General features: G+C 38.8%; 1 protein-coding gene across 7 annotated transcripts in view; it reads right to left on the reverse strand.

Annotated features, from left to right (window-relative positions):
• Positions 1-4,916: 4,916 nt before the first annotated feature.
• The window catches only part of CFAP91 (cilia and flagella associated protein 91), a 139,647-nt gene continuing 118,223 nt past the window's right edge, over positions 4,917-26,340 (reverse strand). For 5 of the 7 annotated variants that reach the window (XM_007181870.2, XM_057545963.1, XM_057545964.1 and 2 more), the window contains one exon: positions 4,917-6,151. The gene's annotated coding sequence lies outside the window, so the exon portion shown is untranslated. Of the gene's footprint in view, positions 6,152-11,235; positions 11,442-14,640; positions 14,819-26,340 lie in introns of those variants that run through there. The other 2 variants (XR_009008245.1, XM_057545962.1) reach the window with 2 other exon arrangements.

Below are 26,340 nucleotides of genomic sequence, written 5' to 3' on the forward strand. Positions count from 1 at the left end.
GGGGTGACGACCATTCTAACTGCTTCATCAGATGGATCTTTCTGGGAGTGTCCACCAGCGGTGCCAGTGTTCCAAATGTTGAGATTTGTCTTCTTTTGTTCCTCTTTGGAAAGTGTCTACTTTACACCTGTAGACTTAAAAAATATTCACAACCTAAAAGTTGAGAGTTATGTTTTATTCAGCGGGAATTTTTTTAGGACTTCAAACCCAGGAGGCAACATCTCAAGTTAAGGAATTTGCGCTTTTCTATATATGGGAAGATGCAAGAGTCTGGGCTCACTGAAATCAGTCCTTTGATATGCACCACAGCTATCTGGGGCCTGTATCCTGTTTTTTCACATCCTGAGTTTCCTTAGGGCTCACAATAGGGAGTGGCTGCAGTCTGATGGCTGCTAGATGGCAGGTATTCTTTTCCTTCCTGAGTTCCCTCAGGGTTCACCAGCTCACATTGGAGGGCTGCAATTGCTGATGACTTATATGGCAGGAAATATTCCATTTCTCAAATCCTCTCCTCTTGGTCAGGAATTTGACCAACATTTTGGAGACATTTCATGATCAAATTTTGTCCCACGGCGCTAGGAGGCTCATCCTAGATCAGGCAAAAATTCTTGATATGCCACTCGAGGTGCTAATTTTTGGATTAGGCCCTACTGATAATTAAAGATTCTCTGGATCCTCTGTCTAATTATGATCCAGGAGACATTTTCCCTTGTTGCTTCTTCCCATACCTAGAATCACACTATTACAATTATTTTATGTTATAAATGTGATCTATTTCCTCAAGATGTTAACCATCATCTATTTTGTTGGAGGCCTGGTTACACACTAGGTACTGTAATAGACAACAGTCTTATAAAATAGGCAGGATAAAAGTAATGCACCTAGTTATGACAAACTGACAAAGTTATAGGGCAGCAGGGAGACACAAAGCACAAACGTTTGGAAACAAAGAACTAATTAAAGCAATGATTAGCATAACTAGTTGTAATCCAGCTGCAATAAAATATCAAGTCCACAGGAGAGCCAGCTGGAGAGGCCAAATTCTGGCAGGATCAGGTAGAGAGAAAAAGATAAATGTTTCATCTTTGTTCACAAAGACATACTTTATCAACTTGTCATAGGTCATAGCATAAGAGAAAAGGTTTTTCTGGAAAACAAAGATTAAAGCTAGTATATTTCCCAAAGTCATAAACCATATTCATCAGTTCATTCAGTCCCATGTAATTAATTCCTGTTTATCCGGATGAAATAATCAGGTTTCCCATTAGTTTTGTCATTTGTTACCCAGTCCAGTGGTATTATCTAAAGGCTATCAGAAACTTATATTTGTTAAGAAGTTTCTTTATCATGAATCTCCTTGAAGATGTGGCAGTTTTGCAAAGTATTACCTTAGCTGCCTATGAATGATGAAGGTCTTAAAAAGGCATGGTTAAAGATCTGATTACAATTCTTCTTGGCAAAGAAGTTTATCCAAGTTGTTGTGACATACAACATTTTAAGATAACAGTTAAAATTATAACATTATACCAGGACATATATAAATTTCAGAAACTTTATATAATCTCTAGAATGTCTATATTAGTAACATTTACCATACAATATAACCTAAGAAGATTTATTACTCATTTGAAAATACTTCCCATGTAATTTAACATACCAAATGAACCTGTCTTGCTTTGGGATGCTTCAGGAGCCCTTTGAAGAATCCCAAAGTTAGCTAGAGTCCAAAAGGACTTCATTAGAATTTGATTTAGGAAGTTTTTTCAAAAAACTAAAGAGTCTAGAACACTCAGTCAGATAGGATCACAGGTCACTGTGAAACAATTATTATTCACTTAACCAAAGTAACAATAAAAGATTTCAGAGGCAAATACAGAACTGATCACTTAAAAGGTAAAGAAACTTAAAATCTATTATCAAAGGCAGTTCAACATTTTAAGAAAACTTGTCCTCTTAACAGAGAGAAAAGCCAGATTCAAGTTTTGCACCAGCTTTTAAAAATTCATTTACTCAGTTAAGTTTAATCTCAGCCTGACCATGCATAAAACTCCTTTTACTCAAAACATATTTTGCACTTTCCTCCTGTATAATGAAATGTTTTATTATTTTCAGTAGCTTTAATTACATATTTAAATTAGAATCCCCGACTCTGAAAAACCTTAATTTCTGGTGAAAACCAAGAGGCAAATAATAGTTACCAAAATCTGGAGAGGCTATTTTAGATAATTTTCAGAATGTAATTATTCCTATAGAGTTTACCTAAAAGCTCTTATCTCATTTACATTTACTTTAAAGTTTCATTATATCAAGTTATTTTTCATGCTGACAAGCTTGCAACAGATGTAACAAGGTTTCATTTAACTTCTATTAAACCTAGGTGCAGTAAAAGTATTATACTTAATGTTGATGACTCTAAAGACATGTCTATATTAATTAGATCAACAAACTTAAACATTAATACCAGGTATTAATTTAATACTAAATATTTCCCAGTTCACGAGAACCTGAAACTCATTTAGCTTAATTTCTCTTGTATTTAGAATTGTTTGGTTTGTAAGCGCTTACTTTAAGCCAATTAAATAGAGCTCATTACCAGATTAACCTCAGCAATGTTATCCAAAGACAAAGACATATACAACCACAAACAAACAGAGAGACCTCATAGTTCTCCTTTCAGAATTTCAGCCCTGATTCAGGTACAGCAATGTAAAACCCATCAGTTTACAAAAGAGGTTGGATTAAAATTGGGTTTCTGGCACATGGAACAAATCAAGCTCACTTGTCTAAATGGTTCAACCCTTTTTACTTAATAGTTATGGAAAACAAGTCAAGTTCTAAATTACTTTGCCCTCTTTTCAAAATTTGCATTTTAAAAAGATGGCAGAGATGAGAGTTCCTGAGAGAACCAGATAGGACATTTGAATCTCAAAGATACAGGCAAGTTTCTCCGAGGATGACTTTGTTTCCTTCTCTGGAGTTTCCATGAGCGCCATTTGTAGGCTTAAAGAGTGCTCTGGTGGGACCCTGATGTCAAACTGTTCTGGTGAAAAAGTTACTTGAGCATTTAATTTACAAAGGAGACTTGTCCCAAGAAAGGGGGATTGGATACTCTGGCATATATAAGAAGCTATGTTTCAGGGTAAGGTTCCCTAGTTGGCATTCTAAGAGGTTGTAAGAATGAATGGTTTGGGCTTCCCTGGTGGTGCAGTGGTTGAGAATCTGCCTGCTAATGCAGGGGACACGGGTTCGAGCCCTGGTCTGGGAAGATCCCACATGCCACGGAGCAGCTGGGCCCGTGAGCCACAACTACTGAGCCTGCGCGTCTGGAGCCTGTGCCCCGCAACGGGAGGGGCCGCGATAGTGAAAGGCCCGCGCACCGCGATGAAGAGTGGCCCCCACTTGCCGCAACTAGAGAAAGCCCTCGCACGAACCGAAGACCCAACACAGCCAAAAATAAATAAATAAATAAATAAAGTAGCTATAAAAAAAAAAAATTAAAAAAAAAAAAAAAAAAAAAGAATGAATGGTTTTGTACTTCTCCAGAAACTCCTGTGACCGGGATAGACTGAGATGTTTTCTGTGCCATCTTGGTGTTTACCACAGAATATGTGGCATCCGTATCTATTAGAAAGTCAATCAGCTTGTTCCCTACTGTCAAAGTTACCCAGGGCTCCTGTGGGGAAACTAGAATCAGATGCCTCAAGCCTAAGGGAGTCCCCTGGCCTCTTACAGGATATCAGCACAAGGGAAACTGCCCTGCTGCGGAAGTGGCTCCCAGTCCAAATTGGGTGCCCTGTCAGGTCTTAGATGGTGACACTAAACCAGGTCCCTGTGCCCCAGGGGTTAATATAGAAACTTCTATTCGATCCCCATGGGTAGGAGAAACAGGAGGTGGTGAAAGGAGTGAATATGTTGGTGGCATGGGGGGGCAGTTGAAACAACTGCCGGTGCAGCCTGCTTGGCCAGTGGGGGAGCTGGATAGGCCGGAGGGGCTTTAGATTTTGAAGTAACACACCCCCACTCTCATTTTCTCCCTTTTCCCCTTGTAGAACAGGTTTCCCCTTGGGTTTCCTTTCAGACCACTGCACCCTCTGACTCCTTTTCCTCCTGATGCAATAGCATAAATGCTCCTACATAGGGAATCTCATCTCTTTTCTTTGCTCTTTTGCAAAACACTTCTAATTGTGAGATCGTATAATAATTGAGTGAGTCATTCAGGGGCCATTGCTCTTCTGAACTTAACATATATTGGGTCCACACCCTATTACAATAGTATATCATGTCTGTCTTAGTCATAGGTTCACATCTATGTTTTGCCCATTTATCTAATATACACCCCCAAAGGGCTCTCCTTCAGGATAGTTGGAGTTACTTCCCATTTTTATAAGTTTGATGACACCAAAACACAAAAGATGCAAACAAATTCCAACACAAAAAGCACAAACAAATTCCAACATTGACACACAAAAAACCAAAACCAACGAACCCGTTCCCAGATCAGATAGAGTCCAACAACAATTCCCCTCTCCAACAGGGTACCCCAACCAAACAAATTAGCTTGTCTTATAAAGGAAAAGCCCAAATTGAGGGGGGAATATGCTCCCGGTGTGCACACCTGAGCAACTTACCGTCCATAATCGAGTCCGTCGACTCATAGAAGTTTGTCAATTCCTTGCATCGACTGCCGAGTGCTGGGGTAGCCGGTGCCGCTTCAGGGAATTCTGAAGGGAAGATCCACAGGACAAATGGTCCTGGCAGCCACTAGGGCCTTGCTCCAGTATTCCCTGACTGGGGCTGGCGAGCCACAAGCAGCAAGGCTCCTGGCTGGCTAAGCCCAATTTGTTACCGAGTCCAAGCTCGTTCTGCTCACCGCACGACAGGCCAATAAATCAGGAGACGAGGTGTTGAGGCAAGGAATAGTGACTTTATTCGGAAAGCCAGCAGGCCAAGAAGATAGCAGACTAAAGACTCAACATAACCATCTTATCGGGGTCTGGATGCCAGTTTCTTTTATAGAACAGAGAGGGGGAGGAGGTGAGGAAGTAAAGTAAAAAGGCCGTTTATCTTGCAAAATATCTCCTTGCTTGGCCGCATTGAGGAGGGGATGTGTTAATTTCTTCTTTTCTGCAGCCATTCACAGGTGGGCAGGGTCAGAATGTCTCTCTGTGAGCTGAACAAAGGCACTGTAGTTTTAACAGTCAGGCATAGGAGCAGGGTTCCCTGTGGCAGGCCATTAAGCTTATAGTTATAGACAGTGACTCTAATAACAAAAGCAATGAAAAGCAAAGGCTCAAGTAAAAGAAACAGATCCAACATGGAGTCAGAACTAGCTCTTCCCTATTACAGTAAGATAGTTTCTAAGATAGGCTTTCATTGTTTTCAGATAACATACATTTTCTTTCGTAAGTTCTTTACATGGGTCCCATGTTGATTTGTTGTGGATGCTTTTGTTTATTTATTGTTTTTCCTACTTATTGATCTTTAAATGAGGAGAGATCTATTCAACCCTGACACTTGTCAAAACGTAGGATGGGCAGATTGCTCTCCAGCAGCACCGTCTCCATGGGTGTTGCAAGAATAGACTTCTCAGAGCTAAAGCTCAGTGGTGACTTGATGTACCACTGTCCGGATATACCAAGGTTTACTTTTCTGTTCCTGTGTAGACAGACATTTGGCTCAGCATGAATAGTGCTGCTACAGCATTCTTGTCCTGCCTGTTGGTGTACATACTCATGCATTTCTTCTGGAGAATGAAATGCTGGGTCATGGGGATTGCATATTTTCAGTCTTAACAGATAACGCCAATGCACTATGAATAGCAAACCAAAACCACTTAAACATCCAGTAACATTTTTTATTTGATTCAACAAGCTGGCGTATCTTCATAGTTAACGAACTGTTGGAATGAGACATGAGAAAATTTTCTCTTGAAGTAGAGCCTCTAGGAAACACCGAAGAGAATAAAGCTCCTTCATTTGATTATTATTACGGAAAATCATTTTAAATTATTGGGAGTTTAAAGAAAATAAATCTGTTTTCCTCATGCATCACATATTGACAAGCCCATAAGAGCTGCACATCTGAGGAGAAGCACAGATGACTGGAATGCTCTATGATGATTTGTACAGCTTCTTTTTAAAAAGATCATAGTCTGTAAAAAAACAACACAAATATTTATGATTACATCATCTTTTTAGAAACAATCATTATCAGATCAACACATCCAAAAAATTACTGTGATACAATTACACAGAGTCCTGGTTTTGAAGTCACACAGCCCCAGACATATCCCAGCTCTGCTGCTTACGGGCCCCACGATCCAAACGTTTCCTAACTCCCCTCAGTTAGTCTCAGTTTCTAAATTCTACAACTTGAAAAAAGACTTTACATTAACTGGTATAACTTAAAAATTAATATGTGTATATAGTAAAAAAAAAATTCAGACTACAAAAGGACAGAAACATGCGGTAAGTAAGCCTCTTTCCCCCCAGTCTGACCTACAGTGCTCAGTTTCCATGCCAGCAACAACTACTTACCAAGTTCACATTGATCTTTCCAGGATTATTCTGTGTATATTGCAAGCATAATGCACGTATGTACATGTTTGTATATCTACATAGGTATTTCTAACTTTTAACTACAGAATATGACACACAAAGTACAAAAAAAAATCATTGTACAGCTTAATGAATTAATGTGTACTACTCATCTCTGTAAATACCACCCAGGGCAAAAACTCCCATAAGCTCCCGCTTTGTTCCAATCACAACCCTGTTCTTACCCTCTAAACGGAATCACTATTCTGATTTTTATTTGATTTTTACAGTAATCACTTCATTGCTTTTTTTTATATCATTACCTAAGTGTATACTCCTCAACACACAGTTTAGTGCTGACTTTGAATTTTATATGAATAGACTCATACTGTAGATTTTTTTTTTTTTTGGATTTGGCTTCTTTCAGTTCTTATTATATTTGTGAGATTCATCCATGTGTTTGTCTTTAGTTCTTCATTCTTTTTATCTGCTGTAGAGTAGGAATTAACAGACTTTTTCTGCAAAGGGCCTGACAGTAAATATTTTAGGCTTTGTGGGCCAAAAGACAAAATCAAGCATATTATGTAGGTACTAAAATAACAAGAAAGAAAACAAATTTTCACAAATTTTTATTGATAAAATTCAGAAGATAGTAATAATAGTTGACTACAGTTTTTTGTAATACAGGTCTCCTGAAGAAAAGAATGAAACTCTTATTTAGGGGATAACATTTTACTTAATTGGGGTTCAGGTAATTTAAATTGATTGCAAACATTCATCTGTTAATGGTGATGTGTAATGAGACTTCCCCCCATTGAAGTTTTGAAAATGTCTTTCAGACAAATATCACTTATATGTGGAATCTAAAAAATAGTACAGAACAGAAACAGACTCATAGACATAGAAAACAAACTTACGGTTACCAAAGGGGAAAGGGGCAGGGAGGGAAAAATTAGGAATGATTAATAGATACACATTACCATATATAAAATAGATAAACAATAAGGATTTACTGTATAGCACACGGAATTATATTCAGTATCTTGTAATAACGTATAATAGAAAAGAATTTTAAAACTGAATCACTTTGCTGTACACCTGAAACCAACAAAATATGTAAATCAACTATACTTCAGTTTTAAAAAATGTCTTTCACAGATAGGTGCTGGCAATACTGATCTCAGTCCATAAGCATGTGCTTTTAATTGTGCATATTTATTGCTTGGAAGGCATTTATAGAATTCCATTAGATTCTTCTCTTGATACTTGCCTTTTAGCACATCATTAAAATGCAGATTAATCACTTCCATGAAGGTTAGATGGACATGCCTCCACTGTGCAGTTAAATAACTTTGAAATATGGAAATTTCCTTTGCACTTGTTTCAAGGTCCAAAAAACGCTCCTGGAAGTATAGTTTAAGCTCAGAAAATACATTCACTGCAAATATGCATGGGAATGGGCACCTTGTTTTTTTAGCTTTGGTAGCACAGGAAGTATATAAAGCAGCTTACTATTTCTTGTGATTCAGACAATGTTAGTTGCCATTGAAATGACTTTACCATAGTATAAATTCTACATACAGGTTCTGTTTTGCCTTGTAATTTTAGGTTGGATTCATTAAAAAATAGTACCAAGCCTGCAGCAAAAGCTAATTTCCAAAGTCATTCAGTGTTCCATGATGGTAGTTAAGGGTAGTTTGCTTAGAAAAATCTCAATCTTGTTCTGAGCTCAAAAAATCACACAAAAATGCTACCAGTGCTAAACCATCAAACGTCATGGTGGTAGGGCAAGTCAGGATATTCTGCTATTTCTGACAAAAAAAATTCATGGAACAATGAATTAACAATGGATAAATCCATGAGGCTGAGTGAGGATCACATTGACACAGCTGGCTAAATAACACATGATAGATTCAAACATCTTTCTACTAGTAAAGGGGTTATCTACCAAAAACCTAAAGCTGACATTCTGGGGAAATTTGGCCTTACGTCTGGGGCTCCTCCAGATTCCAATCCATCATGCTTGCTCACACAGAGTTTTTAAAAGTCTTGCTGGTTTCTGTTTCCCTTAGTAAAGTCTTAGAACCAGATTTGGCCAGTGCCTCAAGGGAAGAAAATGGCCAGTGATCTTAGATCACTTAGGAAGGACTCTCCTCTCTACCGTTTTAGTTCATCGAGTTCCCGTTTATTGCCAGAGCTCTTCACTGTCTCTGAAAGGTTACATTTACAATATATCCATAATTTTCTCTAATTCTTGAAGCTACCTACTGTATCTACTTAGAATCAGAAGACATGTCTGTTTTATTAATTCCTGTTACTTTTGTTTCCTTCCTTTTACTTTTTCTGCATCTAATTTGCCATTCTTTTTCTAAATTCTGGAAAAGGATACTTAGTCTTACTTTCACCTTTTCTCTTCTAATAAATGCCTTTAAGCCTACAAATTTCCATCTAAGCACCACATCAGTCCCATTTCACATGTTGGATATATATGTAGCATTTTGGTCATTTTTCAGTTCAAAATATTTTCAAGTTTCTATTCTGATATTTTCTTTGATGAACAGATTATTTACACCTGAACTTCCTAATTTCCAAACAAATTAGAATTATCTTGTCATTGATTTCTAGTTTCATTCCATTTTTATCAGAGAACACACTTTGCCACGATTTCAACTTTGAAATAGTTGACACTTGCTTTATGACACAGTATATAGTCAGTTTTGGCAAATGTTCTCTGTGTGCTTGAAAATAATTTGCATCCTGGAGTTGTTGGGTATAATATTCTATAAATGTCCATTAGGTGAAATTTCTTAACTAATCTCAAATCTTCTATTTTTTAGTTTTTTTTCCTCTGCTTGCCATATCAGTTCCTGATAGAGATTAAAATTCCCAGCATTATTATGGATTTTTCTATTTCTCCTTGCAGTTCTCTTAACCTTTGCTTCATATAGGTTGAGGCCATGTTATTAGGTATATTCAAATTCTGAGTCATTGTACCTTCCCAATGAATTAAACCTTTATCTTTATGAAGTGTCCCTCTTTTGCTCTAGTAAGTACTTTCCGGCTTAAAGTCTTCTTTGTTTGTCATTAATATAGTTAACATCAGCTTTCCTGTGGATAGTGTTTTCATGGTGTCTTTTACTTTCCTTTAACTTCTAACCATTCTGCATATTTAGATTTTATATATAAAAGGCATACAATTGAGTTATTTTTTTAATTCAGTCTGACAAATTCTGACTTTACTTTGAGCATTTAGTCTATTTACATTTAATGTAATTAAATGATGAGTCAATGATAAACACCTACCATTTTATTCAGTGCTTTCTGTTGGTTCTGTTTCCTTTTTCTCTCCTTCTGTCCTCCTTTTGTACTGAGTGTTTTTTATTTATTTCATTTTCTTCTATTAGTTTAGATGTCATACATCTTTTCACTATCCTTTAGGATTTACCCTAAAGGATACAAAATGTTTCCTTGAGTTATCAACTGTAATGTTAGGTGATACTTTTATCCTCTTCCTAGACAATGCAAGTGGCTTGGGACAATTTAACCCATCTATGCCCTTTCTGACGTATATACTATTGTTGTTGTATAACTGTACTGCTGCTATTGTTGCTGTTTCTTCTAATTGTTATTATATGCCATCGATAAATATTTATCCACATGTTGATCCTTCATTTATCTCCAACCTTCCAACTGGGATAATTTTCCTTCTGCTTGAAGAACACCCTTTAGTAATTTATTGTAGGGCAAATCTCCTACTGACAAATTTTCTGTTTCATTTATCTGAAAATGTCTTTTATTGTCATTCTCAAGGATATTTTTGAAAGGTATAGAATTCTATTTTATTATACTATTTAAGCATATTGAAAATATCATTCCAGTATTTTCTGGCTTTGTTTCTGGTGAGAAGTCAACTCTCAGCTTAATTATTGCTCTTTTGAAGGTAATTCATCTTTTCTCTCTCAACACTTTTAGGATTTTCTTTTCTTTTGTTTTCAGTAGTCATATTAAAATGCATCTAGGTACAGATTTCTTTTTATTTTGTCTACTTGGGGTTAAGAAGCCTTCTTAAACATTGACCCTTTCATTGGTTTTAGAAAATTCATATTTTATATGATTTCCCAACATATTTCTTCTCTTAGAAGTCAAATTTCTTGAATCAGTTGTCCATGCCTACTATCCTTTTGTCGCTTCCTAAGGATTAAGTTATACTACATCTATCCTTTTTTTCTGTAGTTTCCAATTCTTTGTCTCTGTGATTCTTTCTAGATAAATTATTCTGATCTTTTAATTTACAAATTTTCTCTTCAGCTGTATATATCCTGTTCTTAAATCTATTCATTGAGTTTCTCATGTTGACTTCTGTATTTTTAAATTCTAGAACTTCTATTTTCTTCAAATCTGCTGTATCATTTTTATCATTTCTAGTTCTCTTAAAAATTTACATATTGACTTTCATTTCTTTGAACATAGTAAGTGTCTTAGCTCAGGATGCCATAACAAAATACCTTAGACTGGGTAGCTTAAGTAACAGAAACATATTTTCTTTTTCTTTTTAAATGAGAACTCAGGATTTACTCTTTTTATTTTTAAAGAGAAACTTTTTTTAAAAAATTTATTTATTTATTTATTTTAGACTGTGTTGGGTCTTCGTTTCTGTGCAAGGGCTTTCTCCAGTTGTGGCAAGCGGGGGCCACTCTTCATCGCGGTGCATGGGCCTCTCACTATCGCGGCCTCTCTTGTTGCAGAGCACAGGCTCCAGACGCGCAGGCTCAGTAGTTGTGGCTCACGGGCCTAGCTGCTCCGCGGCATGTGGGATCCTCCCAGACCAGGGCTCGAACCCGTGTCCCCTGCACCGGCAGGCAGACTCCCAACCACTGCGCCACCAGGGAAGCCCCTAAAGAGAAACTTTTAAAAAAAAATTTATTACGTATTTATTTTTGGCTGCATTGGGTCTTTGTTGCTGCGTGTGGGCTTTCTCTAGTTGCAGCGAGTGGGGGCTACTCTTCGTTGTGGTGCGCGGGCTTCTCATTGCGGTGGCTTCTTTTGTTGTGGAGCACGGGCTCTAAGTGTGTGGGCTTCAGTAGTTGTGGCACGTGGGCTTAGTTGCTCCGCTGCATGTGGGACCTTCCTGGACCAGGGCTTGAACCCATGTCTCCTGCATTGGCAGGCGGATTCTTAACCACTGCGCCACCAGGGAAGCCCAGGATTTACTCTCTTAACCACTTTCATATATAACATGTAGCAGTGTTCATTATATTTATCATGTTTATTACATCCCCAGTACTAATTTATCTTGTAACTGAAAGTTTATACCTTTTGATTGCCTTCGTCCAATCTCCACTTCTTCCCCCACACCTCTGGTAACCACAGATTGATCTCTTTTTCTGAGTTTGTTTTTGAAGTATAATTGACTTACAAAACTATGTTAGTTCTTATTACACAACATAGTGATTCGATTTTTCTATACATTTCAAAATGATCCCGATAAGTCTAGTTATGATCTGTAACCGTGCAAAAATATTACATAATTTTTGACTATATTCCCCAAATTGTACATTTCCTACCCAAGCCTCATTTATTTTGCAACTGGAATCTCCCTCACCTATTTCTCTCTTCCATCCACCCCCTCCCCTCTGGAAACTGCCTCTTCGTTCTCTGTAGCTATGACTCTCTATATGGTTATGATTTTATTTTTTCTTTTGTTTTTAGATTTCACATGTAAGTGAAATCATACAGTATTTTTCTCTCTCGGTCTGATTTATCCCACTTAGAATGATATCCTGTAGATCCATCCATGTTATCACAAATGGCAAGGTTTCATTCTTTTTTATGGCTGAGTAATATTCCACTGTGTATACATGTACCACATCTTCTTTATCCATTCATCTACTGATGGGAACTTAGGTTGCTTCCATATCTTGGCAACTGTAAATAATGCTGCTATGAACATAGGGGTGCACATATCTTTTTTAATTAGTGTTTTCATTTTCTTTGGATAAATACCCAGGAGTGGAATTGCTGGATCACATGGTAGTTCTATTTTTAATTTTTTGAGGAATTTCCATACTGTTTTCCATAGTAGCTGCACCAATTGACATTCCCACCAAGAGTGCACAAGGGTTCCCTTTTCTCCACAGCCTTGCCAACACTTGTTTTTTGTGGTCTTTTTGATAATAGCCATTCTGACAGGTGTGAGGTGATATCTCATTGTGGTTTTGATTTGCATTTCCCTGATGATTATTGATGTTGAGGATCTTTTCATGTGCCTGTTGGCCATCTGTATGTGTTCTTTGGAAAAAGTCTACTTGGATCCTCTGCCTATTTTTTTAAAGTAACTTATTGTTTATTTATTTATTTGGCTGCATCGGGTCTTAGTTGTGGCATGCGGGATCTTCATTGTGGCATGTGGGATCTTTTGTTGTAGTGGGTGGGCTTCTCTCTAGTTGTGGCGCACGGGCACCAGAGCACACAGGCTCAGTAGTTGCGGCATGTGGCCTCTCTAGTTGTGGCATGTGGGCTCCAGAGTGCGCGGGCTCAGGTGCTGTGGTGTGCAGGCTCTCTAGTTGTGGTGCACAGTCTCAGTAGTTGTGGCACACATGCTCTAAAGCGTGCGGGCTCAGTAGTTGCGGCGCGCGGGCTTAGTTGCCCCGTGGCATGTGGGATTTTAGTTCCCTGATCAGGGATCAAACCCGCGTCCCCTGCATTGGGAGGCAGAGTCTCAACCACTGGACCACCAAGGAAGTCCCCCTCTGCCTAATTTTTAATTGAGTTTTTTTTTTGATGTTGAGTTATATGAGTTCTTTGTATATTTTGGATATTAACCCCTTACTGTATATATCGTTTGCAAATGTCTTCTCCCATTCAGTATGTGGCCTTTTCATTTTGTTGATAGTTTCCTTAATTGTGCAAAAGTTTTTTAGTTTGATATAGTCCTATTTGTTTATTTTTGCTTTGTTTCCCTTGCCTAACGAGACATAGCAAGAAAAAAAATACTACTATGGCCAGTGTCCAAGAGCATCCTACCTGTGTTTTATTCTAGAAGTTTTATGGTTTCAGGTCTTATATTTAAGTCTTTAATTTACTCTAAATTTACTTTTGTGCATGGTGTGAGAAAGTAGTCCAGTTTGGTTCTTTTCCATGTAGCTGTCTAGTTTCCCCAACACCATTTATTAAAAAGGCTGCATTTCCCCATTGTATATTCTTCCCTCCTTTGTCATAGATAACTGCCCATATAAGTGTGAGTTTATTACTGGGCTCTCTGTTCTGTTCCATTGATCAATTTGTCTGTTTTGTGCCAGTATCATACTGTTTTGATTACTGTAGCTTTGTAGTATAGTTTGAAATCAGGGCGTATCGTACCTCCAACGTTGTCCTTCTTTCTCAAGATTGTTTTGGCTATTAGGAATTTATTTTCTCACAGTTCTGGAGGCTAGAAGTCCAAGATCAAGGTGCCATCACGGTCAGTTTCTGGGGAGGACTCTCTTCCAGGCTTGTAGATGGCTGCCTTCTTGCTATGTCCTCACATGGCAGGGAAAGAGAGAGAGAGCAAGCTCTCTGGTGTCTCCTCTTATAAGAGCACTATTCCCATCATGAGGGACCCACCCTCCTGATATCATCTAATCCTAATTGTATCCCACAGTCCTCATTTCCAAATGCCATCATATTGGAGGTTAGGGCTTCAACATACGAATTCTGGGGGGGGGAGACACAATTCAGAGCATTGCATTCCATCCTAGCCTCCCAAAATTCATGTCCTTCTCACATGCAGAATACATTCATTCCATCCCAACAGCCCCAAAGTCTTAAGTCATTCAAGCATCAACTCTAAGGTCTGAAGTCCAAATTCTCATCTAAATCAGACATGGGTGAGACACAAGGTATGATTCATCCTGAGGCAATATTCCTCTCCAGCGGTGAAGCAGGCACATTATGTACTTGCAAAATACAATGGTGGGACAGGCCTAGGACAGATATTCCCATTCCAAAAGGGAGAAATCAGAAGGAAGAAAAGAGTAATGGGTCCCAAGCAAGTCCAAAGCCTAGCTAGACAAATACTGTTGGATCTTAAAATTCAAGATTAATCCCCTTTGGCTCAGCATCCTACCTTCCAGGTCCACTGGGATGGCAGCATTACTCCAATGGCTCTGGGGATGGCCCCACCCCTCCAGCTCAGTTGTCCCCCATCCCCACAGCCTCGGTGGGGATCCCATCGCTGCACCTCTGCCAGGGTAGGGTGCCATAGGTGGTCCCATCCTTAAGGTTGTGGGCAGAGGCCATCTGACCTGTTGAAACCGAGGAAGTGGTTGATAAGCCTTCAGGATTATTTTTCCCTCTTCTTAAATGCTGCACATTTGCAGCATAATGGCTCTATCATGTCATCCTGTCAAATCCAAGAAGTCTGATGCCTTCCTTCATCTTATGTCCATTCCTTCATTTCAAACTGGCAGAGTTCCTACTCTTATAATTCCATAGACTCTTTATCAAATAGCTGTTCAGCCACACCCTTAGTGTTCTTTTTCAGAATGGATTTTCTCATTTTTTGAAATATGGATAGGCTGAGAATTTTCCAAATCTACAAGTTCTTGTTTGTTTTGCTTAACTATTCCTTCTTCAGTTCATCTCTCTCCATTCATATTTTCCTATAAAAGCAGTCATGAGGAACCAAGCTGCTCCTTCAACACTTTGCTTAGAAGTCTTCTCAGCTAAATATCCGATTTCATTGCTCAGAAGTTCTACATTCCACAGAACACTAGAACAAAGTTCAGCCAAGTTCTCTGCCACTTTATAACATGGATTGCCTTTCCTCCAGTTTCCAATAACACATTCCACATTTCCATCTGAGACCTTGTCAGAATTGCCCTTAACACCCATATTCCCAGCATGCATCTCAAAACTCTTCCCACCTCTACACATTATCTAGTTCCAAAGTTGCTTCCACACATTTAGGTATTTGGTACAGCAGTGCTTCACTTGTGGTGCCAAAATCTTAGATTGGGCTGCCATAAAAAAATACCATAGACCTGGTGGCTTAAACAACAAAAATGTATTTTCTCACAATTCTGGAGGCTAGAAGTACATAGCAGTAAGCATAGTTATTCTAAAATCTGTGTCTAATAATTCCAATAGCTTAGATCCCTTTAGGTCTGTTTCTGTTATCTGTACTTTCTGCTGCTTGTTCAAATTGTCATGTCTCTTCATATACTGGATATCCTTGCTGTGTTCTGGAACTTGTTCATGAAAAATTGTGAAAATAAATTGAGGTCTAGGATGATGCCAACTTTCTCCAAAGGGAATTTAAGTGTTGTCCCTGACAGTTTCCTTGAGGCAACAGGAATCCAGGATCTTCTAAATTTGTTTTATGGGACTGAGGGTTTTTTTGATCTTTCAGATGATTAGAAGCTAAACTGTAGTGTATTCGAGGGGTGATTTACTTCCAGTGAACACTTTCTACTAGGGCATAACCTTATGGAGTCCCAGCCCAAATGGAGGAGGTTTACTAGGGACTCAACCTTGACTCCAGTTTTTGTCCCTCTAGTTTTGCAAAGCTTGTGAAAGTATTGCTCAGCTTTTCAGCCACATTTACTAGAATCTGCGTATTCTCTAAGGAAAAAAATGGCTCCAAATGCCAGACTCAACTCCATGGATTTTTCTACTCATAAATTTTCCCCCAGAAATGCCTCACTATTTTATTACCTCTTTTGTCTTTAGCTGATTTAAAAATTTTGTTTTTAATCAGTAGTCCATGCCTACTGACCCTCTCACTAAATATTATGAAATAACCTCACATCTGTCCTTCCCTCTGAGAGAAGGAAGAGGAAGTGATATATACTATGGGGGCAACTAAGCATCATGTTCCAACCATTTAATAAAGTATTAAGAAGATACTGTATTAATTTATTGGTTAACCTTCCTTGCTGAGTGTCTGTAGCTAGCCTGGAAAGTAGGTTTTTTTTGAAACTATATTTTATAAACACAACATGCTTTACATAGTGAAAGTAAAATACGTTTCATTAAAACCTAAGTATAGAGCTTCACTGGTGGCGCAGTGGTTAACAATCTGCCTGCCAATGCAGGGGACACAGGTTCAAGCCCTGGTCCAGGAAGATCCCACATGCTGCAGAGCAACCAAGCCTGTGTGCCACAACTACTGAGCCTGCGCCCTGGAGCCCACGAGCCACAACTACTGAGCCCACATGCCTAGAGCCCATGCTCCACAACAAGAGAAGCCACCGCAGTGAGAAGCCCATGCACTGTAATGAAGAGTAGCCCCCACTCGCCACAGCTAGAGAAAGCCCATACCCAGCAACAAAGGCCCAGCGCAGCCAAAAATAAATAAATTAAATAAATTAATTTTTTTAAAAAACAACCTAAGTATAAAAGAAAGAATCACTTTAAAACTCTTATGGCTTGATTTCAAAGATCACTGTAGATGTCATAGAACAGGTGTTATACTCAGAAGTAAATGCAGATGTATTCAATTCAAACGATGTAAATTATTAATCTTATTTAAGTGGCATGGAAGAAAAATGACTACCCCAACGCTAAAGATGATTTATTTTTAATTTTTAATTTATATTGGAGTATAATTGATTAACAATGTTGTGTTAGTTTCAGGTGTACAGCAAAGTGATTGAGTTATACATATACATGTATCTCTTCGTTTTCAAATTCTTTTCCCATTTACGTTATTACAGAGTATTGAGCAGAGTTCCCTATGCTATACAGTAGATCCTTGTTGGCTATCTATTTTAAATATAGGAGTGTGTACATGTCAATCCCAAACTTCCCCCCACCATTCCCCACTGGTAACCATAAGTTCGTTCTCTAACTCTGTGAGTCTCTGTTTTATAAATAAGTTCATTTGTATCATCTTTTTAAAAATTCCACATATAAGTGATGTCATATGATATTTGTCTATCTCTGTCTGACTGACTTCACTTAGTATGATAATCTCCAGGTCCATCCATGTTGCTGTAAATGGCATTATTTCGTTCTTTTCTATGGCTGAGTAGTATTCCCTTGTATATATGAACCACATCTTTATGCATTCATCTGTCAATGGACATTTAGCTTGCTTCCATGTCTTGGCTATTGTAAACAGTGCTGCAATGAACATTGGGGTGCATGTATCCTTTTGGAGCATGGTTTTCTGCAGATATATGCCCAGGAGTGGGATTGCTGGATCATATGGTAATTCTATTTTTAGTTTTTTAAGGAACCTCCATACTGTTTTCTATAGTGGCTACACCAGTTTACATTCCCACCAACAGTGTAGGAGGGTTTCCTTTTCTCCACACCCTCTCCAGCATTTATTTTTTGCAGATTTTTTAATGATGGCCTTTGTGATTGGTGTGAGGTGATATATCATGGTAGTTTTGATTTGCATCTCTCTAATTATTGGCATTGTTGAACATCTTTTCATGTGCCTCTTGGCCATCTATATGTTTTCTTTGGAGAAATGTCTCCTTAGGTCTTCTGCCCATTTTTTGATTGGGTTGTTTGTTTTTTTGATATTGAGCTGCATGAGCTGTTTGTAAATTTTGGAAACTAATCCCTGGTCGGTCGCATCATTTGCAAATATTTTCCCCCGGTCTGTGGGTTGTATTTTCACTTTGTTTATGGTTTCTTTTCCTGTGCAAAAGCCTTTGAGTTTAATTAGGTCCCATTTGTTTATTTTTGTTTTTATTTCCATTACTCTGGAGATGGGTTGAAAAAGGTATTGCTGCGATTTATGTCAGAGTGTTCTGCCTATGTTTTCCTCTAAGAGTTTTATAGTATCTGGTCTTACATTTAGGTCTTTAATACATTTTGAGTTTATTTTTGTGTATGGTGTTAGCGAGTATTCTAATTTCATTTTTTTACATGCAGTCCAGTTTTCCGAGCACCACTTATAGAAGAGGCTGTCTTTTTTCTATTGTAAACTCTTGCCTCCCTTATTGTAGATTAATTGACCATAGGTGCATTTATTTCTGGGCTTTCTATCCTGTTCCATTGATTTATATTTCTGTTTTTGTGCCAGTACCATACTATCTTGATGACTGTAGCTTTGTAGTATAGTCTGAAGTTTGGGAGCCTGATTCCTCCAGCTCCGTTTTCCTTTCTCAGGATTCCTTTGGCTATTCAGGGTCTTTTGTGTTAACATGCAAATTTTAAAATGTTTTATTCTAGTTCTGTGAAAAATGCCATTGGTAATTTGATGGGGATTGTGTTGAATCTGTAGATTGCCTTGGGTAGTATAGTTATTTTGACAATACTGATTCTTCTAATCCAAGAACATGGTATAACTTTGCATCTGTTTGTGTCATCTTCGATTTCTTTCATCAGCATCTTATAATTTTCAGAGTACAGGTCTTTTGTCTCCTTAGGTAGGTTTATTCCTAGGTATTTTACTCTTTTTGATGCGATGGTAAGTGGGACTGTTTCTTTAATTTCTCTTTCTGATCTTTTGTTATTAATGTATAGAAATGCAACAGGTTTCTGTGTATTTTGTATCCTGCAACTTTACCAAATTAACTGATGAGCTCTGGTAGTTTTCTGGTAGCATCTTTTTTTATATATATATAAATTTATTTATTTTTGGCTGTGTTCGGTCTTCATTGCTGTGCACAGGCTTTCTCTAGTTGCAGCGAGTGGGGCCTACTCTTCATTGTGGTGTGTGGGCTTCTCATCACCGTGGCTTCTCTTGTTGCAGAGCACGGGCTCTAGGCATGTGGGCTTTAGTAGTTGTGGCACACGGGCTTAGTAGTTGTGGCTCACGGGCTCTAGAGTGCAGGCTCAGTAGTTGTGGTGCATGGGCTTAGTTGCTCTGTGGCATGTGGGATCTTCCTGGACCAAGGATCAAACACATGTCCCCTGCATTGGCAGGCAGATTCTTAAGCACTGCACCACCAGGGAAGTCCCTTTTGGTAGCATCTTAAAAAGAGTTTCTATGTATAGTATCATGTCATCTGCAAAGAGTGACAGTTTTACTTCTCCAATTTGGATTCCCGTTATTTCTTTTTCTTCTCTGATTGCCGTGGCTAGGACTTCCAAAACTATGTTGAATAATAGTGGTGAGGGTGAACATCCTTGTCTTGTTCCTGATCTTAAAGAAAATGCTTTCAGCTTTTCAATTGTGAGTATGATGTTACCTGTAGTTTTGTCTTACATGGCCTTTATTCTGTTGAGGTAGGTTCCTCTATGCTCACTTTCTAGGGAGTTTTTATCATAAATGGGTGTTGAAGTTTGTCAAAAGCTTTTTCTGCATCTATTGAGACGATCATATGGTTTTTATTCTTCCGTTTCTTGTTTTTTTTTTTAAACATCTTTACTGAAGTATAATTGCTTTACAGTGGTGTGTTAGTTTCTGCTTTATAACAAAGTGAATCAGTTATACATATACATATGTTCCCATATCTCTTCCCTCTTGCATCTCCCTCCCTCCCACCCTCCCCATCCCACCCCTCTAGGTGGTCACAAAGCACCAAGCTGATCTCCCTGTGCTATGCGGCTGCTTCCCACTAGCTATCTATTTTACATTTGGTAGTGTATATATGTCCATGACACTCTCTCACCCTGTCACATCTCATCCCTCCCCCTCCCCATATCCTCAAGTCCATTCTCTAGTAGGTCTGTGTCTTTATTCCCGTCTTGCCACTAGGTTCTTCATGGCCTTTTTTTTCCCCCTTAGATTCCATATATATGTGTTAGCATTACTGTATTTGTTTTTCTCTTTCTGACTTACTTCACTCTGTATGACAGACTCTAACTCCATCCACCTCATTACAAATACCTCCATTTCATTTCTTTTTATGGCTGAGTAATATTCCATTGTATATATGTGCCACATCTTCTTTATCCATTCATCCGATGATGGACACTTAGGTTGCTTCCATGTCCTGGCTATTGTAAATAGAGCTGCAATGAACATTTTGGTACATGACTCTTTTCGAACTATGGTTTTCTCAGGGTATATGCCCAGTAATGGGATTGCTGGGTCGTATGGTAGTTCTATTTTTAGTTTTTTAAGGAACCTCCATACTGTTCTCCATAGTGGCTGTATCAATTTACATTCCCACCAACAGTGCAAAAGTGTTCCCTTTTCTCCACACCCTCTCCAGCATTTATTGTTTCTGGATTTTTTGATGATGGCCATTCTGACCGGTGTGAGATGATATCTCATTGTAGTTTTGATTTGCATTTCTCTAATGATTAATGATGTTGAGCATTCTTTCATGTGTCTGTTGGCAATCTGTATATCTTCTTTGGAGAAATGTCTATTTAGATCTTCTGCCCATTTTTGGATTGGGTTGTTCGTTTTTTTGTTATTGAGCTGCATGAGCTGCTTGTGAATCTTGGAGATTAATCCTTTGTCAGTTGCTTCATTTGCAAATATTTTCTCCCATTCTGAGGGTTGTCTTTTGGTCTTGTTTATGGTTTCCTTTGCTGTGCAAAAGCTTTTAAGTTTCATTAGGTCCCATTTGTTTATTTGTGTTTTTATTTCCATTTCTCTAGGAGCTGGGTCAAAAAGAATCTTGCTGTGATGTATGTCATAGAGTGTTCTGCCTATGTTTTCCTCTAAGAGTTTTATAGTGTCTGCCCTTACACTTAGGTCTTTAATCCATTTTGAGTTTATTTTTGTGTATGCTGTCAGGGAGTGTTCTAATTTCATACTTTTACATGTATCTGTCCAATTTTCCCAGCACCATGTATTGAAGAGGCTGTCTTTTCTCCACTGTATATGCTTGCCTCCTTTATCAAAGATAAGGTGACCATATGTGCGTGGGTTTATCTCTGTGCTTTCTATCCTGTTCCATTGATCTATATTTCTGTTTTTGTGCCAGTACCTAACTGTCTTGATTACTGTAGCTTTGTAATATAGTCTGAAGTCAGGGAGCCTGATTCCTCCAGCTCCATTTTTCGTTCTCAAGATTGCTTTGGCTATTCGGGGTCTTTTGTGTTTCCATACAAATTGTGATATTTTTTGTTCTAGTTCTGTGAAAAATGCCAGTGGTAGTTTGATAGGGATTGCATTGAATCTGTAGATTGCTTTGGGTAGTAGAGTCATTTTCACAATGTTGATTCTTCTAATCCAAGAACACAGTATATCTCTCCATCTATTTGTATCATCTTTAATTTCTTTCATCAGTGTCTTATAATTTTCTGCATACAGGTCTTTTGTCTCCTTAGGTAGGTTTATTCCTAGATATTTTATTCTTTTTGTTGCAATGGTAAACGGGAGTGTTTTCTTAATTTCACTTTCAGAGTTTTCATCATTAGTGTATAGAAATGCAAGAGATTTCTGTGCATTAATTTTGTATCCTGCTACTTTACCAAATTCATTGATTAGCTCTAGGAGTTTTCTGTTAGCATCTTTAGGATTCTCTATGTATAGTATCATGTCATCTGCAAACAGTGACAGCTTTACTTCTTTTCCGATTTGGATTCTTTTTATTTCTTTATCTTCTCTGATTGCTGTGGCTAACACTTCCAAAACTATGTTGAATAATAGTGGTGAGAGTGGGCAACCTTGTCTTGTTCCTGATCTTAGTGGAAATGGTTTCAGTTTTTCACTGTTGAGGACAATGTTGGCTGTGGGTTTGTCATATATGGCCTTTATTATGTTGAGGAAAGTTCCCTCTATGCCTACTTTCTGCAGGGCTTTCATCATAAATAGGTGTTGAATTTTGTCAAAAGCTTTCTCTGCATCTATTGAGATGATCATATGGTTTTTCTCCTTCAATTTGTTAATATGATGTATCACGTTGATTGATTTGCGTATATTGAAGAATCCTTGCATTCCTGGAATAAACCCCACTTGATCATGGTGTATAATCCTTTTAATGTGCTGTTGGATTCTGTTTGCTAGTATTTTGTTGAGGATTTTTGCATCTATGTTCATCAGTGATATTGGCCGGTAGTTTTCTTTCTTTGTGACATCTTTGTCTGGTTTTGGTATCAGGGTGATGGTGGCCTTGTAGAATGAGTTGGGGAGTGTTCCTTCCTCTGCAATTTTTTGGAAGAGTTTGAGAAGGATAGGTGTTAGCTCTTCTCTAAATGTTTGATAGAATTCGCCTGTGAAGCCATCTGATCCTGGGCTTTTGTTTGTTGGAAGATTTTTAATCACAGTTTCAATTTCAGTGCTTGTGATTGGTCTGATCATATTTTTTATTTCTTCCTGGTTCAGTCTCGGTAGGTTGTGCATTTCTAAGAATCTGTCCATTTCTTCCAGGTTGTCCATTTTATTGGCATAGAGTTGCTTGTAGTAATCTCTCATGATCGTTTGTATTTCTGCAGTGTCAGTGGTTACTTCTCCTTTTTCATTTCTAATTCTATTGATTTGAGTCTTCTCCCTTTTTCTCTTGATGACTCTGGCTAATGGTTTATCAATTTTGTTTATCTTCTCAAAGAACCAGCTTTTAGCTTCATTGATTTTTGCTATTGTTTCCTTCATTTCTTTTTCATTTATTTCTGATCTGATCTTTATGATTTCTTTCCTTCTGTTAGCTTTGGGTTTTTTTTGTTCTTCTTTCTCTAATTGCTTCAGGTGCAAGGTTAGGTTGTTTATTCGAGATGTTTCCTGTTTCTTGATGTAGGCTTGTATTGCTATAAACTTCCCTCTTAGCACTGCTTTTGCTGCATCCCATAGGTTTTGGGTCGTCGTGTCTCCATTGTCATTTTGTTTCTAGGTATTTTTTGATTTCCCCTTTGATTTCTTCAGTGATCACTTCGTTATTAAGTAGTGTATTGTGTAGCCTCCATGTGTTTGTATTTTTTTACAGATCTTTTCCTGTAATTGATATCTAGTCTCATAGCCTTGTGGTCAGAAAAGATACTTGATACGATTTCAATTTTCTTAAATTTATCAAGGCTTGATTTGTGACCCAAGATATGATCTATCCTGGAGAATGTTCCATGAGCACTTGAGAAAAATGTGTATTCTGTTGTTTTTGGGTGGAATGTCCTATAAATACCAATTAAGTCCATCTTGTTTAATGTATCATTTAAAGCTTGTGTTTCCTTATTTATTTTCATTTTGGATGATCTGTCCATTGGTGAAAGTGGGGTGTTAAAGCCCCCTACTATGATTGTGTTGCTGTCGATTTCCCCTTTTATGGCTGTTAGTATTTGCCTTATGTATTGAGGTGCTCCTATGTTGGGTGCATAGATATTTACAATTGTTATACCTTCCTCTTGGATCAATCCCTTGATCATTATATAGTGTCCTTCTTTGTCTCTTGTAATAGTCTTTATTTTAAAGTCTATTTTGTCTGATATGAGAATTGCTACTCCAGCTTTCTTTTGATTTCCATTTGCATGGAATATCTTTTTCCATCCCCTCACTTTCAGTCTGTATGTGTCTCTAGGTCTGAAGTGGGTCTCTTGTAGACAGCATATATATGGGTCTTGGTTTTGTATCCATTCAGCCAGTCTGTGTCTTTTGGTGGGAGCATTTAATCCATTTACATTTAAGGTAATTATCGATATGTATGTTCCTATTCCCATTTTCTTAAATGTTTTGGGTTTGTTATTGTAGGTCTTTTCCCTCTCTTGTGTTTCTTGCCTAGAGAAGTTCCTTTAGCATTTGTTGTAAAGCTGGTTTGGTGGTGCTGAACTCTCTCAGCTTTTGCTTGTCTGTAAAGGTTTTAATTTCTCCATCAAATCTGAATGAGATCCTTGCTGGGTAGATTAATCTTGGTTGTAGGTTTTTCTCCTTCATCACTTTAAGTATATCCTGCCACTCTCTTCTGGCTTGCAGAGTTTCTGCTGAAAGATCAGATGTTAACCTTATGGGGATTCCCTTGTGTGTTATTTGTTGTTTTTCCCTTGCTGCTTTTAGTATGTTTTCTTTATATTTAATTTTTGACAGTTTGATTAATATGTGTCTTGGTGTGTTTCTCCTTGAATTTATTCTGTAAGGGACTCTCTGTGCTTCCAGGACTTGATTAACTATTTCCTTTCCCATATTAGGGAAGTTTTCAACTATAATCTCTTCAAATATTTTCTCAGTCCCTTTCTTTTTCTCTTCTTCTTCTGGGACCCCTATAATTCGAATGTTGGTGCATTTAATGTTGTCCCAGAGGTCTCTGAGACTGTCCTCAGTTATTTTCATTCTTTTTTCTTTATTCTGCTCTGCAGTAGTTATTTCCACTATTTTATCTTCCAGGTCACTTATCCGTTCTTCTGCCTCAGTTATTCTGCTATTGATCCCATCTAGAGTATTTTTAATTTCATTTATTGTGTTTTTCATCATTGCTTGGTACCTCTTTAGTTCTTCTACGTCCTTGTTAAATGTTTCTTACATTTTGTCTATTCAATTTCCAAGATTTTGGATCATCCTTACTATCATTATTCTGAATTCTCTTTCAGGTAGACTACCTATTTCCTCTTCATTTTTTAGGTCTGGTGTATTTTCACCCTGCTCCTTCATCTGCTGTGTTTTTTTCTGTCGTCTCATTTTGCTTATCTTACTGTGTTTGGGGTCTCCTTTTCAGAGGCTGCAGGTTCGTAGTTCCCGTTGTTTTTGGTATCTGTCCCCAGTGGCTAAGGTTGGTTCAGTGGGTTGTGTAGGCTTTCTGGTGGAGGGAACTAGTGCCTGTGTTCTGGTGGATGAGACTGGATCTTGTCTTTCTGGTGGGCATGTCCACGTCTGGTGGTGTATTTTGGGGTGTCTGTGGCCTTATTATGATTTTAGGCAGCCTCTCTGCTAATGGATGGGGCTGTGTTCCTGTCTTGCTAGTTGTTTGGCATAGGGTGTCCAGCACTGTAGCTTGCTGGTCGTTGAGTGAAGCTGGGTCTTGGTGTTGAGATGGAGATCTCTGAGAGATTTTTGCCGTTTGGTATTACGTGGAGCTGGGAGGTCTCTTGTGGACCAGTGTTCTGAAGTTGGCTCTCCCACCTCAGAGGCACAGCCCTGATGCCTGGCTGGAGCACCAAGAGCCTTTCATCCACACGGCTCAGAGTAAAAGGGAGAAAAAATAGAAAGAAAGAAAGAAAGAAAGAGGCTATAATATAGTGAAGTAAAATAAAGCTATTGTAAAGCAAAGCTATACAGACACAATCTCACCCAGAAGCATATACATATACACTCACAAAAAAAGGAAAAGGGGAAAAATTAATATCTCCTGCTCCCAGAGTCCCCCTCCTGAACTTGGGCTGATTCGTTGTCTATTCAGGTATTCCACAGATGCAGGCACATCCAGTTGTTTGTGGAGCTTTAATCCGCTGCTTCTGAGGCTGTTGGGAGAGATTTCCCCTTCTCTTCCCTGTTCACACAGCTCCTGGGGTTCAGCTTTGGATTTGGACCCGCCTCTGCGTGTAGGTCGCCTGAGGGCGTCTGTTCCCCGCCCAGACAGGACGGGGTTAAAGGAGCAGCTGCTTCGGGGGCTCTGGCTCACCCAGGCCGCGGGGAGGGAGGGGTACAGAGGAGGCGGGGCGAGCCTGTGGTGGCCGAGGCCGGCGTGACGTTGCACCAGCCCGAGGCACGCAGTGCGTTCTCCCGGGGATGTTGTCCCCGGATCCCGGGACCCTGGCAGTGGCGGGCTGCACAGGCTACCGGGAGGGGCGGTGTGGAGAGTGACCTGTGCTCAAACACAGGCTTCTTGCTGGCGGCGGCAGCAGCCTTAGTGTCTCATGCCCGTCTCTGGGGTCCGCGCTGATTGCTGAGGCTCACGCCCGTCTCTGGAGTTCGTTTAGGCAGCGCTCTGAATCCCCTCTCCTTGCGTGCTGCGAAACAAAGAGGCAAGAAAAAGTCTCTTGCCTCTTCGGCAGCTGCAGACTTTTTCCCGGACTCCCTCCTGGCTAGCTGTGGCGCACTAGCCCCTTC

This window comes from Balaenoptera acutorostrata, chromosome 4 (genome assembly GCF_949987535.1).
Source record: "Balaenoptera acutorostrata chromosome 4, mBalAcu1.1, whole genome shotgun sequence".
Lineage (NCBI taxonomy): Eukaryota > Metazoa > Chordata > Mammalia > Artiodactyla > Balaenopteridae > Balaenoptera > Balaenoptera acutorostrata.